The sequence below is a fragment of the Palaemon carinicauda genome, chromosome 37 (assembly GCF_036898095.1).
Source record: "Palaemon carinicauda isolate YSFRI2023 chromosome 37, ASM3689809v2, whole genome shotgun sequence".
Classification (NCBI taxonomy): Eukaryota; Metazoa; Arthropoda; class Malacostraca; order Decapoda; family Palaemonidae; genus Palaemon; species Palaemon carinicauda.
Window position 1 is genome coordinate 71,992,284 of NC_090761.1, and position 17,180 is coordinate 72,009,463.

Below are 17,180 nucleotides of genomic sequence, written 5' to 3' on the forward strand. Positions count from 1 at the left end.
TAATTAGAGTGAGTGAGGGGCGTGATATCCAACAATGATTAATATTTCGAATCCTCTTTTAACTTTTTCATACAGCTAAGAACAGAAAAGCCGTAATGCTGCTATGGGCCCTTTTCATTAATACTAAGCTACCGATTTTAAATATATACCAAAATGTCCGAATGATCTAAATCTAGAAGCCTATCACCTCTTCAAAGATTTTCTAAAGTTTCTGAATGATCTAGATAAAAAAAGGTCTCTGACATTTTGACTATGGTTAAATCTCTGCAAGTGATTAAAACTGATTTAAATTTATGCAAATTTTGGCAGATAAACTTTTTCGAAAAACCTAAATTGCAATGTCACTAAACTATTTTTTTTTCTTTTAAATCTAGGTTGTAGTGCCCTGAACATTTTTCAAAATCTAGATAAAAAAAGGTCTCTGACATTTTGACTATGGTTAAATCTCTGCAAGTGATTAGAACTGATTTCACTTTATGCAAATTTTGGCATATAAACTTTTTCGAAAAATATAAATTGCAGCATCACTAAACGATTTTTTTTTCAAAATCTAGGTTGTAGTGCCTTGAACATTTTTCAAAATCTAGATTACAGGACCACGTGGTCTGCCGAACTCAAGATGAAACTAAACAAAATTACAATCGAGTTTAAATATTTGAGGAGAAGTCTAGCTAGAACTGAGCATAAGCAGAAGTACAGAAGTCCTTTTACAATAAATGCAATTTACAATTTTGAATTACAAATAATTTCCCATTGATGAAATTAGCAAATTAGATTTTTAAATTGCAAATTTAAGAATTTTGATTTTGCTTTAACTGAAACTCAATGGGATTCATATTAAAAAGATATCTTAACCTAAATAAACCCATATATCAAGACACTGTGGCTTTGGTAACTATAAATTACGAGACTTTTCAATCTTAAAAGCATCTAAAATCTCTCTTATTTCAGAATATAACTAAAACATTGACTGAAATTACTTTATTCTGAAGTCCAGAATGTATTCATCCATTGAGATTTAACTTCTAATCACTAATTGAAATTTCATCATTACTATGAAATTACTAAACTGTACTTCATATGGCTACTTCTATATCTGCTCTATAGTACAATAATAGTTACTTGTATAGTAACAGCTATGAAATCCATTGCGATAATTTATGTTTTCCAACAAAAACCTCCAGATTATCTATTGCTCTGAAGAAATACTAAGCTTACAAGATGAGATGCTAAAAGTAAACCTAGCAATATCTATGAATTTTGATATATTCAAAACTATATATTGTTGCTAACCTATTCAAAATTCCCTTTGGACTTGTGGTAATTTTGATTTTACAATTCTCATTAATATATTATACTTTTAACTCAGCCGTTTTACGTTAGTGTGTAGGCCTACTTATCAATCCATATGTCTAAATTATTCTCTACATGACCAAAAAACTCAAATACACTTTTATCTCTACCATTTTAGGTTAGAGTGTAGGCCTACTTATCAATCCATATGCCTAAAATATTCTCCACATGACCAAAAAACTCATACACTTAAATTTTCTTGTGGATTAAATAATTAGTAATCCAAAGTTCCTAAAAATCATTACTAACAGTACCTAGTCTCACGGGATGCCAACACAAGAGCCCGTGTTTTACTTAAGATATGAAAATCTAGAAATATATTAAAAGTACCGAAATCCCCTTAAAGTAGAATTCTTATTTTGAATTTCAGTAAGTTAAATACTATACTTTAATTGGGATTAACTTGTTTACATTCTGCATACCTAAAATACTGTTATCATTAATACCAAACTTTCCTTAGAATAGTAATTTCCACTTGGAACATCTACATGCCAACTGTGTCTTGAAATATGTAGATACACCATGACAGTAACATTACTTTCTGAGCAAAGGTTTTCCTGCGTTTAAAGGCTTAGCAAGATGCACAATTGTCATGGCAAACTTGGTACAAATTTAAGAACATTTTGTTTTAATTGGCCAGAATTTGTGACGAATTTCATTTGCTGTGCTGAGAATGATTCTAACATGAAGCTGTGTTGGTAATTCTGTCTATGATATTCTTCCTGTATTGAACTAAATCTTGACGTAACCTAGGTCTCTAAGTTCAAGCAAGCTTGCAACTGCTTGCATGATATTAATGAGATACAAGTTCTAGACCTAAAATATATTATGAAATTTCATTCGAAACTTTGCTAAAACCGAATGATGTAACTAAGTTCAAGCAAGCTTGCAACTGCTTGCATGATATCAATTAGATACAAGCTCTAGACCTAAAATATATTATGAAATTTCATTCGAAACTTTGCTAAAACCGAATGATGGCAATAAATGAGAAGCTTGCTCTACTGCAATCTATAAGAGCCTTTCTTATCTTGCTAAAAAATAACAGGGCTAACGCACCACTTCTAGTCTCAAGATGATCTCTTACTACAACTAAGAGCATTTTGAAAACAACCAGTAAATTCTACTCTTTGCATCTAATGAATCAAGTGCTACGAAGCACAATAACTTCATGAAAACTACAGGAAATATTAATAATCTCTTCAAGTAAGAAGAACTTGAGTCAAAATAACTACAGCATATTCAGAACTGACTGAATTGGTTGGAACTATCACTGAACTATTAGCTACTTGATATTACATATCAAAACTAAAGAATTTTAGGCGAATATACCCTAAAATTGATAAGTTCAGCAAAGGACGACCTGTTATCATGAACTGGTGTGAACTTAAGCTTATTGAACTAAACTGACATCTAAGAATTCCAAATATTTTCTTTTTGAAATACCATTCGAAGACTTTGAACGCGACTGAATTTGTCTTATGTTCTGCTATGATGCTATTGTACCAAATTACTAAGCATAATACTAGCCCTAATTGTGAAAGTAAGGAAAATAGCTATCCTTAAAATCATAAACATGTCACTAATTACTTATTGGAACTACTAAATTTGAGATATTTGAACTTCGGGAACAAACTAATCCTTCCTTTCAAATAAAACGAGTCATCCCTTTCAGTACATTCCTAAGCACTAGTTTCTGCCAAATGATGCTAGATAAATCTTCTTTTGTAGTAGAATCCTCTTGATTTTCTGGCAAATAAATCTTCTTTTGTAGCAGAATCCTCTTGATTTCTTAACAAATAAATCTTCTTTTGTAGCAGGATCCTCTTGATTTCTTACCAATGTTGATATGAAATAGTCAATTGTTCTGGCCACACAACTCTCCATTGCTTTCCTGAGGAGTAGAGTATCAAGTTAATTATATCATTTCACACTGAAATCTATTGATTTGAGGTATTAGAAGGACACTAGGCAATGGGTAGGTACTAAATATCTTTTAACTTAGGGGAATTAGATGGTTTTGACAGAATATTTAACATCTGAAAGGTTTTATCAAGGACTCTTTACTGAACCCTTTGGTCCCAGTTGCAGTAAGTTTTGACATAACAAAATTTTCGATTGTAATCAATATTCCTACGAGAATTGCAGGAACTTCTAGGAGTGAATCCCAAACAGCAAAATACAGTATGCAGTTCTGTCTCTTCCCCATTATTATTATTCCTAATATCCCTTACCTGCATGAGACCTACCACTATTTTTCAAACTTATAATATTAATACCAACAACGCCCTTCTCTTGGATTTGTTTCCAGTTCTCGAAGTACCTCTTTAATTTTCTTTATCATTGAACACCGAAATTTAAGCATCATATTGTCCAAGCAAGGAAACAACACTATCTGGATTACAAACTGTACTTTAAAACTGTTAAATCTGTCATCAACTCCCATTAAAACTGCAAGGATCTAACTAGCTATGCTGTGTATGAACTCAAAGTAATCTTTTAAAAACTGATATCTACTCTCAAAATATTCAACTAGTCTTATTAAAACAAAGTTTCCCTTGATGCTAACCTCCATCAAAATGTTTGCTTAAAATTCCTTAACCCAAATTCTTTGCCTAATACTAATCACTCCCACAACACGTTATCAGGCTCCAGATACTTCTAAATCTCTATAGATATACTTCATAAATCTTAGATTTATTCTTATTCAAGTAGGAGTCTTTCTTTCATCAACACCATACCTTTAAAAGCCGTAGAGCCTGAAGAGTAACACCAACTGTTCAGTTTTCAAGCCTGAACAGAATTTTTCCCTTTCAGTATTGACTGATTCAGCAGTTGATGAGCCTGAAACAGAAAACTGTAATCAGACCCTTTTGAGCTATTGATTTCTAGAATGTTAGAAGATACATATCCAGTACCTCCTAATTAACTTATGAAACTAGAGAAAAATCGATCAAATATACCAAATTACACAAACTGAAATATGAATGGGCAATTAACTTTCCTTCAAATCATCATTGGATGAAAAAAATCTACATTTCAAATGGTTATCTTTTAGCTTAAGAGCTAGGGATAAGCTTAGAAGTTACTCTTTTATATAAAGTCATCCAATTCCAAAGAGAAATGGCCCATTTCAGTTGCTGAAGTTATCTACCTAGTTGACTGCCTATACGTCTAATAGACTCATTACTCTTTGGTTCTCTGGATTCATGACGATTAATATACCTTTGCCTGACAATAACCTAGGTATGTAAAGAAACAGCTTAGCAAATTGATATTATATAGATCCTTTAATGTGAGGAAGCTACTACTGATCTTCAGGGATATACTCAAGTTTCCTAGTCACATTAAAAATATATTTATCTTTGTCTGTCATATATTTAAGTTCATAGAAATTTGTGCCATATAGTATATACTGCCTTTAAATTCATTTTTTATAACTGCTAATCATTGCTTACTCTAGTTTCTTATATACTTAATATGGTATATTTTATGAATGAGAATGACATATGGCACTTTATATCTGAATGAAATCAAGAAAATGAAATATTTAATTAATAAATGTTTCAATACTCACCAATAAGATGGAATAGGACGTTCAAGACGCTGGGGCAGAGTTAGCATTTCAGTGTCAATGCTCACCCATGAAGACAGGTTCCAGGGGTCTAAGCTTGGTTCTTTTCCTGGGTACCAACTCTGTAAGCAGCTGTTGCCAAAGTCTGCTGCTTCCCCAGTTCCTGAGAGCTCTCCACGGATACCCTGATCAACCATGGAGACAGGTTATAGTGGTCTAAGCCTGGTTCTTTTCCTAGGTACCAGCTCTGTAGGCAGCAGTTGCCAAAGCCTGGTTCTTTTCCTGGGTACCAGCTCTGTAGGCAGCGGTTGCCAAAGTCTGCTTCATCCTCAGTTCCTAATGGCTCTCCACGAACACCCTGGTCAGTCATGAAGACAGGTTCCAGTGGTCTAAGCCTGTGCCTGGTTCTCTTCCTGTGTGCCAGATCTATTGGCAGCGGTTGACAATGTCTGCTTCTTGCCCAGATCGTAGCAGCTCTCCACAACACCCTTAAACATGAAGACAGGTTCCAGTGATCTAAGCCTGGTTCTTTCCCTGGGTACCAGCTCTGTAGGCAGCGGTTGCCAAAGTGTGGTTCTTTTTTTGGGTACAAGCTCTGTACGCAGTGGTTGCCAAAGTCTGGTTCATCCTCAGTTCTTAACGACTCTCTACGGACACATTGGTTAGTCATGAAGACAGGTTCCAGTGGTCTAAGCCTATGTCTGGTTCTCTTCCTGGGTGCCAGATCTATATGCAGCAATTGACAGAGTCTGCTTCTTCTCAAGATCCTAGTAGCTCTCTACGACACCCTGGTTAAATATTCAGACAGGTTCCAGTGATCTAAGCCTGGTTCTTTCCCTGGGTACCAGCTCTGTAGGCAGCAATTGCAAAAGTCTGCTTCTTCCCCAGTTCCTAACAGCTCTCTACGGACACCCTGTTCAACAAGGAAGTGGTCTAACCCTGTGCCTGGTTCTCTTCTTAGGTTCCAGGTCTGTAGGCAGCAATAGTCAAAGTCTGCTTCTTCCCCCGTTCCTAACAGATCTCAATGGACACCCTGGTTAACAGGTGCAAAGCATTTGTAACATCCACTTGGTTTAATGTTTGATTCTCTCCCTAATTGATCATCTCTCCTTTCTGTATATTATTATGTCTTTGTTATTTCTTATTATTACTGGCTCTATTGATGATGGTCCTTCCACGTCCGAGTCTTTACTTCAGCTACCATCAGCTTGGTCGGTGTCCTTCTTTGAGGTGTATGTTTGTAGCCTTTTTCTCCTGGTAATAAGAATGTTCTGTATCTTGACATCCCTGAACACAGTAGTTTTCTATTTTTAAACCTTACTGGTAGGGTTTCTCTTGGCTTTAATTAGGTAACCCTAAACATAACTCTCTGGTGTTATAACTTCAATAGACCTTTGTGATCTTGTCTACAATACAGTACGTCTTGATGATATAGTATTGATAATGTCTGAGTCAAATGTTCAGAGATCCTCCTTTCAAGATAAATCAGTTTATCATAGTATTATTTGGCTAGCCTTTTTGCACTATCGAAATTTCTTCATTGGCTGATATTTTCTTCAGTAGCTGTCTGATAAGTCTTTACCCATGATTCTATCATTATCTAACTTGAAATTTGCACTTTCGGAATTTGTTGATTGGTTGATGGGTTCTTCAGAAGCCATACTGATGAATCTTTATCCATAGTTCAAGTAACATTAAGCTTGCCTCTTGCATTTCTGGAATGTCTTGATTGACTGATGCTTTCTTCAGTATTTGTACTGATGAATCAATATCCCATGGTTCATGTAACATTTAGTTTGCATTTTCCATTTTCGGAATTTCTTGATTGGCTGATGCTTTCTTTAGTGGCTCTATTTAAGAATCTTTACCCATGATTCGAGTAGCATCTATCTTCCATCTTGCAGTTTCGGAATTTCTTGATTGGGTGATGCTTTCTCCAGTAGCTGTACTACTGAATCTTTGGGCTTGCATTTTGCACTTCGGGAATTTCTTGATTGGAGGATGCTTTCTTCAGTGGCTGTACTAATGAATCTTTATTCATAGTTCAAGTAATATTTAGCTTGCAATTTGCACTACAGGAATTTTATGACTGGATTATGCTTTCTTCATTCAGCAGCTGTATTAATGAATCTTTACCCATGGTTCGAGTATCATCTACCCTGCATTTTGCATTTCAGGAATTTCTTGATTGGATTATGCTTTCTTCAGTAGCTTTACTAATGAATCTTTACTCGCAGTTCAAGTAACATTTAGCTTGCATTTTGCACTTCCAGAATCTCTTGATTGACTGATGCTTTCTTCAATTGCTGTACTGATGAATCTTCAGCCACTTTTCCAATATCTTATAGCTTGCATTTTGCATTTATGGAATCTCTTGACTGGCTGATACTTTTTTCAGTAGCTGTACTGATGAATCTTTACCCCTAGTTTAAGTAACATTTGGCTTGCATTTTTGAAACTTCATGATTGGCTCATGCTATCCTCTATAGTTGCACTAATTTTTACCAAAGTTTCAAGTAACATTTATCTTGCTTTTGTATTTCAGGAATATCTAGATTGGGCGATTCTTTTTTCAGTAGCTATACTGGTTTTCTTGCAAACCATGACTTGATTATTGTTTAGCTTACATTTTGCACCTCAGAATTCTTGACTAGGTGATACTTTCTTCAGTAATCTTATTGATGAATTTTTACTTTTGATTCGAGTATCATTTAGCATGCGTCTTGGACTTCGGGAATTTCTTGATTGGCTGATTCTTTCTTCGGTAGCTGTACTGATGATTCTTTACCCATCATTCGTGTATCATATAGCTTGCATTTTGTACTTCCGGAATTTCTTGATTTGGGTGATTCTTTCTTCAGAAGCTGTACTAATGAATCTTTACCCATGATTCGAGTATAAATGTTGCACCTTGCACTTTAGGAATTTTTCGATTGGCTGATTCTTTCTTCGGTAGCTGTATTGATGAATCTCTATCCATGATTCGAGTATCACATAGCTTGCCATTTGTACTTCTGGAATTTCTTGATTGGCTGATTCTTTCTTTGGTAGCTGTACTGATGAATCTTTACCCATCATTCTGTATCACTTAGTATGCATTTTGTCCAGAATTTATTGATTGAGTGAGTCTTTCTTCAGTAGCTGTACTAATGAATCTTTACCCATGATTCGAGTAAAAATCTTGCACCTTGCCCTTCAGGAATTTTTCGATTGGCTGATTCTTTCTTCGGTAGCTGTACTGATGAATCTTTATCCATGATTCGAGTATCATATAGCTTGCCTTTTGTACTTTTGGAATTTCTTGATTGGCTGAGGGTTTCTTCAGTAGCTGTACTGGTGAATCTTTACCCATGATTCGAGTATCATTTAGCTTGCATTTGTACTTCGGGAATTTCTTGATTGGGTGATTCTTTCTTCAGAAGCTGTACTAATGAATCTTTACCCATGATTCGAGTGTAAATCTCGCACCTTGCCCTTTAGGAATTTTTGATTGGCTGATTCTTTCTTCGGTAGCTGTATTGATGAATCTTTATCCACGATTCGAGTATCATATAGCTTGCCTTTTGTACTGCTGGGATTTCTTAATTGGCTGAGGGTTTCTTCAATAGCTGTACTGGTGAATCTTTACCCATGAATCGAGTATAAATCTTGCACCTTGCCTTTTAGGAATTTTTCGATTGGCCGATTCTTTCTTCGGTAGCTGTACTGATGAATCTTTATCCACGATTCGAGTATCATATAGCTTGCCTTTTGTACTGCTGGGATTTCTTAATTGGCTGAGGGTTTCTTCAATAGCTGTACTGGTGAATCTTTACCCATGAATCGAGTATAAATCTTGCACCTTGCCTTTTAGGAATTTTTCGATTGGCCGATTCTTTCTTCGGTAGCTGTACTGATGAATCTTTATCCATGATTCGAGTATCATATAGCTTGCCTTTTGTACTTCTGGAATTTCTTGATTGGCTGAGAGTTTCTTCAGTAGCTGTACTGCTGAATCTTTATTCATGATTCGAGTATCATATAGCTTGCCTTTTGTACTTCTGGAATTTCTTAATTGGCTCAGGGTTTCTTCAATAGCTGTACTGGTGAATCTTTACCCATGATTCGAGTGTAAATCTTGCACCTTGCCCTTTAGGAATTTTTCGATTGGCTGATTCTTTCTTCGGTAGCTGTACTGATGAATCTTTATCCATGATTCGAGTATCACTTTGCTTGCATTTTGCACTTCTGGAATTTTTCGAATGGTTGAGAATTTCTTCAGTAGCTGTACTGATGAATCTGTAAAGAAAACATCTATACAGAATGCAAACCTTAACCGAGTATCAAGAGTACACAGTAACACTTCAATCAAGTCAGAGCGTTGATCAAGATAATTTATATCTCTAGTTACACTGAATCACAAATTATAAAAGAATTAACCAGCTCCTTTCAATGTTGGCTTCCAATTAACTTGTTATTGTATGAAATTCCTCAATCATTTATCATTAGGAACTAGAAATCATGAAGCCAAAACAACTTAATACTTGTCTATCTAAATCAAGTGGATCTGACTGTTGATTTTTATAAAGGTAATTTATGAGATCACCGACAGTTAATCAATATATGGAGTTATTGTGAATAATGATGCACATAGAAATTATGTTCTAAGTTAGTTTTTAATTTTACTAAGAATTTAATTGTAAATATATTTACTACATTAGGCTTCCTTGTACAATTTCCAGATTATGTCACCTATAAACCCATGTGCTTATTTATATCAATTGGATCAAGAATACATAAGTTTTTCAATTTAACAGGTTCCTTACCTTTCATTCAGCATACATTTCCTGTATTTCAAGTTTTGTCTTAATTTTGACTTGAACAATCACAGCAACCAGGCACCTGTGAAAAAAATGGATCATTAGTACAATGCTAGGTAAAGCTAACCCCTATCCTTAATAGAAATTTGATTCAGATTAATATTTGGATAATCACTTCATTTTTCACTTTCAGGGGGTTTATTTCTCGCCCTCCATCAGACACAAGTGTCTGTTCAGGCGGGCCTGGTGTGTGAAAATAATTTCTTTCCAGTTAATATGTCCGCTCTTTAAAAAGCTGTTCCGATTCAAAATGATTTCATTAATCTTGAGGATTTCTGTACTGAATGTTATCTGTAGAGAATATCTACCTCCAAATACAAAGACCTAAGAATTCAAAATTCTGATATAAGCAAATTATAATCATCAGGTTTTTAATTCGTATATCTATATTTTCTCTTCATAGCTTAGAAGACCTGGATTGTCTGGTGCAACAATTTTCAATTTGGGAATCCTAAGTCTTGGAAAAACCAATACTTGAAAATGGTTTTGAATATTATGGAACTAATGAGAAGGAATTGACGATGATGAAATAGGTAATTTGGTAAACTTTACAATAGTTTAGAATCTTTCGTATCTTTGATTTTCAATGTCTAGTGGTTTCACTACATAACCTATATACAGTAACGGATTTTGAGCGAGGCGAAAAATCTATTTTTGGGTGAGGTAGCCATGTCGTCCTGATGGAAGTTCCTAAAGGGTAGCTTCTTAGGGTATATTTGACTACAGTGATATTCCCAGAGAATTTTACCTTAAGGTATCCAGAATTCTAACTCCTGGAGCGAATATCCCTAAATAAATCTAACAGGAATATCGCATAATATCAGAGGACGTATTCTTGACACGTCACATAGCTATCTTCACCCCGAACAGTATTAACGCTTCGAGGGGTTACAGTGACAAGAACCTGAAACGAGAATGCAAAGAGGGCCGCTCATAAGAAATCTCTCCTATTCCGTTTCCAGTGTGTATCTGATGAAGGCGGTAGCGCCCTCTTTATTCCTTGTAGCGATATACGAGGTGCTACAGATACTGTAATATAGGGAGGGCTCAATAAGCCATTTTACAATAAAAGGAAGGGCGGGTCCATCAGGACGACATGGCTACCTCACCCAAAAATAGATTTTTCGCTTCGCTCAAAATCCATTTTTTGGGCTCAGGCCATGTCGTCCTGATGGAAGTTTACGAGAGCATTACTGTATCTGTGGATTCTTAACCGGTGCCGTACTCTCAAGAAAGTAGTATTTTCCTGGTCCATCTAGACCTAGAGACCTATGATGTTACTGTCATACATCATTTCATCTAACCATGAACTATGTTAGTGCTTCCTGCCCCCTACAGGGAAGAGTCGTACTAGACTCTGGAAAAAGTCTCGAGGAGTAAAAAATAACTATGGATGACAAAATGACAAGCTTGTATAGTGGTCAAGCCCTATACATTATAAAACAAAGTTTGTATAAGAGTCACCAATGTCAGTATGAATTCCTGACATATCCCCCAATATGTCTACTCTTATTAACTATTGGATAACAGTTGTATTCGCATAGGAACAAATTTTGCATCTCTACCACCATCCCCTTAGGGTACAACGTCAACCCTTCCTAAGGAAGGGTTAAAGTGAGTGGATTTTTGCTTGAATTAGGGAACAATCTTAAAAGACATACCATGATAAAAATATCCATATTTTATTCTTAATGCTCAGTACATTTCTAATAAAATGAGTGTGGTCGAATAAGACACAGGGTTCACTATGAACTAGTTTATTAAGATTTAATAAACATACATATCAGATCAACATTTATAAAATTTATGAAATGTGGATGATATCCATTAAAGCATAAAGAAAACAATCAACAGAAAATATTTATTGTTTCGTCTAATAGGAAACAGATTTGCCACTTCAATCAAATTATTAATAATGATGATACAGTCTGTTTACTGTTATATACACTAGCATAAGAAACGCTTGGCACAAGTGTCCGTATTATGCTATAGTTCACCAACGTCAATGGAACAGTTCGGAAGGACACTTTCGTGGCCTATCGCTCAATGTGTAGTAACATACAGTGACTACACACCCACCCTCTTAATTAATCGTCCCAAATTAATTACACTGTTCCTCGCAGATTTAAAACAGAAAGTTAAAGGATTCTACCTGCTGCTACCACAGACTTCTTGAGTTGCTCCACTTGCTTCGCATAGTGCATAAAGAACACCTTGGATGACTACCAGCCGGTGTGCGAACAAAGATGTTCAAAGTCCATATAAATAAAGAAATTTTATGGAAGAAGCAACTCTTCCCGGATCATGACTAGCGGGTGTACTGTCAGGATCCGTTTTGCGAATAACACAGGTGAGTTTCGCCCTTAGTTATAGATAACTTTGAACCCGAGGTTTCTCCTCTGAACAGCTGTCCTCCCATAAAGTCTGAAGTTCTATGAAGATAGACCTTTAGGCACTCCACTGGACATAGAGATGCATCTTCCTTCAGAGGGCAGATTCTCTAGGGACCCCACCTGTTGGTGGGTAGCTTGTTCTTGGTAAGAAACGTTGGGTCTGGAAATAGATTCAGTTCTCCCTCCAAGAACTGGACGTCTGAAGCCTCGTAATGTCTTCTGGTTCCCTTCAAAAGTCTAAGCTGACTTTTGACACCGAATCTTTTTCCTCCTCACCAAGGAGAGAAAATCATGAGATGTAGGTTCCTATTTTTCTGTGATGAAGCGAAGACAGTCGACTTCTGTACACGCTGAGACAGGGATGGATCCGGTGGCGGTACAAATTTTAGTCGTAGTTCCAATGCCAGAGGGAACAACACGCTATTTGGCCACTTGTGGGCCACTATTGCCGCCTTCCCTTTGAAGGATCTCAGTTTGTCAAGGACCTTCAAAAGGAGGTTGTGCGAAGGGAACAGATAAATACTGGACCATCTATTCCAGTCTAGGGACATAGCGTCCACTGCCTCCGCTAGCGAATCCTCTTATGGGGACACATAACGATCTATTTTCTTGTTGTCTTTCGTCGCAAAGAGGTCTATCTGCAGCTCCGAGACTTGACTCGAGATGAAGGAGAACAATCCTGCGTCTAGGGACCATTCTAACTCTATTGGTATAAACCTGGATAGAGCGTCCGCTGTCACATTGCGGAACCCTTGAATGTGAACTGCTGACAGGTGCCATTTCTTCCTTTCTGGCAAACGGAATATGGCCAACATCACTTGGTTGATTTGAGGTGACCTCGACCCTTGTCGACTCAGGCATCTCACTATCACCTCGCTGTCTAGTACCAGTCTTATGTGGATCGAGTGGTGAGGAGATACTTTCTTTAGCGTCAGAAGTACTGCCATGGCTTCTAGAAAGTTGATGGGAAATGACTTGAAAAGATTGGACCAAGCTCCTTGGACTCTCTTCTGATGAGAGTGACCTCCCCAGCCTTCCTTTGAAGCGTCTGTGTGGATAGTTACTGACGGGGGAGGAGGTTGAAGTAGTATTGATTTCTTCAATTGCTTGGCATTGGACCACAGCTTGAGAAGCATTCGCAGTCGAGTCGGTAGTGGTCTTATTAGATCTCTTCGTGCGTTTGATGCGTATTTTCTCCAGACTCCTGTTGCATCCTTTAGCTGTGCTCTTAGCACTGGATCTGTTATCGAAGCAAACTGTAGAGAGCCCAGCACTCTCTCCTGTTCGCGTCTTGATATCTGTTTGGATTTCAACAGTCTCTTGACAGATCCTGCTATCTCTTTCCTCTTCTTCCCAGTAATGGAAAGTCGATGTGACTCCAAATTCCAGTGGATTCCCACCCACTGAAATTTTTGAGCTGGAGAAAGTCGAGACTTTTTGATGTTGATCTTGAATCCCAGATGTTCCAGGAACTGGATCACTATCTTAGAAGCTTGCATGCAGTCTGTCCTGGATGCTGCCCACACCAGCCAGTCGTCCAAGTAGGCTACTACTTGGACCCCCTTTAGGTGTAATTGATGGACGGCTGCGTTCGCGAGCTTCGTGAAAATCCTTGGGGCTATGTTTAGCCCGAAAGGCATGGCTCTGAAGGCGTAAAGATTTCTATGTAACTTGAAGCCTAGGTAGGAGGAGAGGTGACGATAATTGGAACGTGCCAATAAGCGTCAGACAAGTCTATAGAGACAGTATATGCCCTTTTGGGCAGTAGGGTCCTTATGTGTTGAAGTGTAAGCATTCTGAACTTGTAGTTCACTATGAACTTGAGTGGCGACAAGTCTAGAATGACTCTTGAGTTTTTCTGAGTCCTTCTTTGGAACACAAAACAGCCTTCCTTGTAATTTGATGGACTTAACTTTCCGGATTACTCTTTTGTCTAAGAGTTCTCGGACATATTCTTCCAGAACGGGGGTTGAGTGTTTGGAGAATTGAGGAAATTGAGGTGGAGGATTGCTCCAGCTCCAACCTAGTCCATTCTTTATTAGGCTGTGGGCCCAAGGATCGAAGGTCCAGCGATCCCTAAATAGCTGTAGTCTCCCTCCTACTGGAAGCATCTCACTTCTGCTGTTGTGGACCTGAGGCCTTGCCTCCTTGACCACGTCCTCCCCTGGATCCCCTTCCCCTTGAAGGGCGTCTAGAAGAACCTCTGGCTGTAACTCTAGCCTTCAAACGAAAGGAAGAAGTCTGCCTTTCGAAGGCTGGGTTAAAAACTGGCGACTGAGTCGCCACTTGTTGAGGTACCAGCTGGTACGTGGTTGGAGGTTGTGCCATTATCTGAGGCACCACGGTCACAGAGAGTTGTTGTTGTTGTTGCTGTCAGTAGGGTATAGCCGGCCGAGAGGATGGCCTAGGCCTTTTTGTCTTCCTCTTGGGTTGGGGACCCTCATCCGGAGAAGACTTTCTCTTAAGATCTAAGCCCCACTTTTTGAGAAGGTTCCTATTCTCTGTGGCGACCTTGTCTACTACCTCTTTGACTACTTCGTTGGGAAAGAGGTCTTTACCCCAGATACGAGAGCAGATCAGTTTCCTCGGTTCGTGCTTCACCGCAGCCGAGGCGAACACGAACTCTCTATAGGCTCTCCTAGCTTTAATAAAGCTATAGAGATCCTTCGTAACTGTGGCTAGATGGGTTTTGGCCACTACCATGAATATGTCCTGGATCTTAGGGTCACTTGCCATCGTTTCTAATGTCGTTTGCAACGACGTCGATGCCGCAAGTCTTTCCTTCGTGTCTTGCTCTCTGCGCAAGAGAACCTCCGACAGTTTTGGAAGTTCCTCACCAAACTGACGTTCAGCAATATCAGCTTCTAGCTTCCCGACTGAGAAGGTAAGGTGTACGTCCTTCCAGTCTTTTTGGTCCAAGGGCAAGGTCAGAGATAACGGCTTGCACTCCTCCAAGGAGGGGCATGGTTTCCCTGCCTCCACCGCCTTTAAGGCTGCCTTATATCCCTTTTCCATGAAGGGAAAGGCTCTGGTAGGAGAGGCCACAAAGGAGGGAAGCTTCTTACTCAAGGCTGGCACCTTTGAGTTCGTGAAGCCCCTCTCTTTCATCGAGCTCGCTAGTAACGCCTGAGCTTAACTATGGTAAAAAACTATGACCTCCTTCGGCTCCGTCTCCTCCTTTGAGGCTGGCTCCTTCCTAAGGCGGACTTAGCAGTCTGGGTAAGAATCTTTGTTGGGTCAAAATTCCACCTCTTCCAGGAGAATTGCTCCAAACTTTTCTGATATCACGATCTTCCCGATTGTCATTGGCATGTGTTTGGCATACCTCCAAGGACTGGTATCCGAGCACAAAGGAAGATCCTTCACGTTGAGTCACTTCTGGGGCCCACGTGATGCTGCAAGTCTACATATATCCAGTTTCATTGCAGCTTCCTTCTCATCATTCTTCTTTTGAATTTGTTGGGTCATCTCAACAATAGAAGAAAGTGTCCTTCCCAGTTCATCTGGGATAGCAGACGATGTAGAGGGAACAGGTTCTGGGTTCGGAATCGATGTAACCGACACCTCGTTGATATCTTCCTCTTCTACTTGAGGAGCCTGGAACAGCTCCTCCCCCTGACCTTCTAGAAGGTCCTTCTCTGTAGAATCCGACACCTCCGACATCTTATCGTCCAATTGGATGTCTTGAAGGGCGGCCGAGACTTCAGAATCTACTGGATTCTGGGCAGTTGGTATCTCCACCTGAGGCTGAGGAATGACTGCATCAGCCGATGCTTTAGGGAAAAGGTAGGCCCTCATCTTTTCATTTGGAAGGTAGGGGCCTAAGGTGTTTTTCTGAAAACCCCTCACCCAGGTTCGTAACTTTTCCCTGGCAGCATCCCTTGACTCCGTCGACTTGGGGTTGTCAAAAGCCTCAGTAATCAGGTTAGAACATACTGTACAAACCTGAGGGTCCCAATACCGGAGATCACTCTGGAGGCAGCGCATGCTGCGTGCCTCCTGAAAAACTGATGTCCACAGAAGTTCTTACTGCGGACATTACAAAACACACTCCCGCACTTCGGATGGTCCTCCTGTAAAGAGAAGAAAAATCCATGAGTATCAAGTAAAGGCTTTTCACTTATATTAGAACATGTAGCTTACACAGTAAAGCTAAAAGAAAGAAGGAAAGACACATACTTGTATTTCCTGTCACAATAGTAACTACTGTACATCGCATGCTGTTGTGCCGGCCGGCATTTACCTCTGTATAGTTCAAAGATATACTACCTTTAAACTAATAGGCGGCAGGTCACTGGTTCGCAGATGTGTGCCGGCCGGCAGCTGAAAACACTAACACCCGGCTGCCGGCTGCTAATCAAAGTGGCCAGCAGATTTCGGGATGTGTACCCACTGCTGGCAGGCAAAGGTAGCAATACCCATGCCTGCCGGCAGTGGCCAAGAACCAGAGAACCTCCACCTTCCCGGCGGTACAACACACTAGCCAGAGAAACAGCATGGCTGTAAGGTTATAAGGCGGCATTGCCATACGACCTTCCATCCAGAAAGAGTGAACATATGGAAGGGGAGAATGTAGCATTCAGGCTTCCAAGGAATCCATAGCCTGCCGGACTCTACCGGCAGACATGAAAGGGAGACCAAGGGAGGTCTGGAGTTCACTCTGCAAAAGAAAAGGTCTCTGCCGGCCGACACGTAATTGCCGGCCGGCAGAGAGCTGAGCCGGTCCTCCATCCTAACCTACACTAGGTACGGAAGTAGGACTGCGGCCAAAAATGCAATGGCTAGGCCATGACTAAGAAAGAGAAAAGGGGCTGGGGGTAAGGGATAAGGGTCCTATAAACTTCGTTCTAGCAAGAGACACACTCAGCAGTTAGGGAAGCTCATCCTAACCTAGAGTTGACTATTAGGGAGGAAGACTGGCAATACTTGCTATCCTCCTCCCAACCAGAACAAAGTTAGGTGAAGTTATTTCGTAAGGCAACGGAGAAAACTCATTCTCCA

The 17,180-nt window shown here is 39.2% G+C and overlaps 2 long non-coding RNA genes across 2 annotated transcripts in view; both read right to left on the reverse strand.

Moving 5' to 3' along the window:
• Positions 1-407: 407 nt before the first annotated feature.
• LOC137629796 (uncharacterized) lies at positions 408-7,923 on the reverse strand. The gene is made up of 3 exons (XR_011041611.1): positions 4,931-7,923; positions 4,095-4,197; positions 408-3,247 (listed from the first exon to the last, which is right to left on the reverse strand). It is a non-coding gene; the product is annotated as an uncharacterized lncRNA (long non-coding RNA).
• Positions 7,924-8,087: 164 nt separating this feature from the next.
• LOC137629389 (uncharacterized) overlaps positions 8,088-17,180 on the reverse strand; it is a 26,759-nt gene continuing 17,666 nt past the window's right edge. The window contains exons 3-4 of the long non-coding RNA XR_011041484.1: positions 9,733-9,808; positions 8,088-9,205 (exon numbers count right to left, since the gene is read on the reverse strand). This is a non-coding gene — a long non-coding RNA (uncharacterized lncRNA). The remainder of the gene's footprint in view (positions 9,206-9,732; positions 9,809-17,180) is intronic.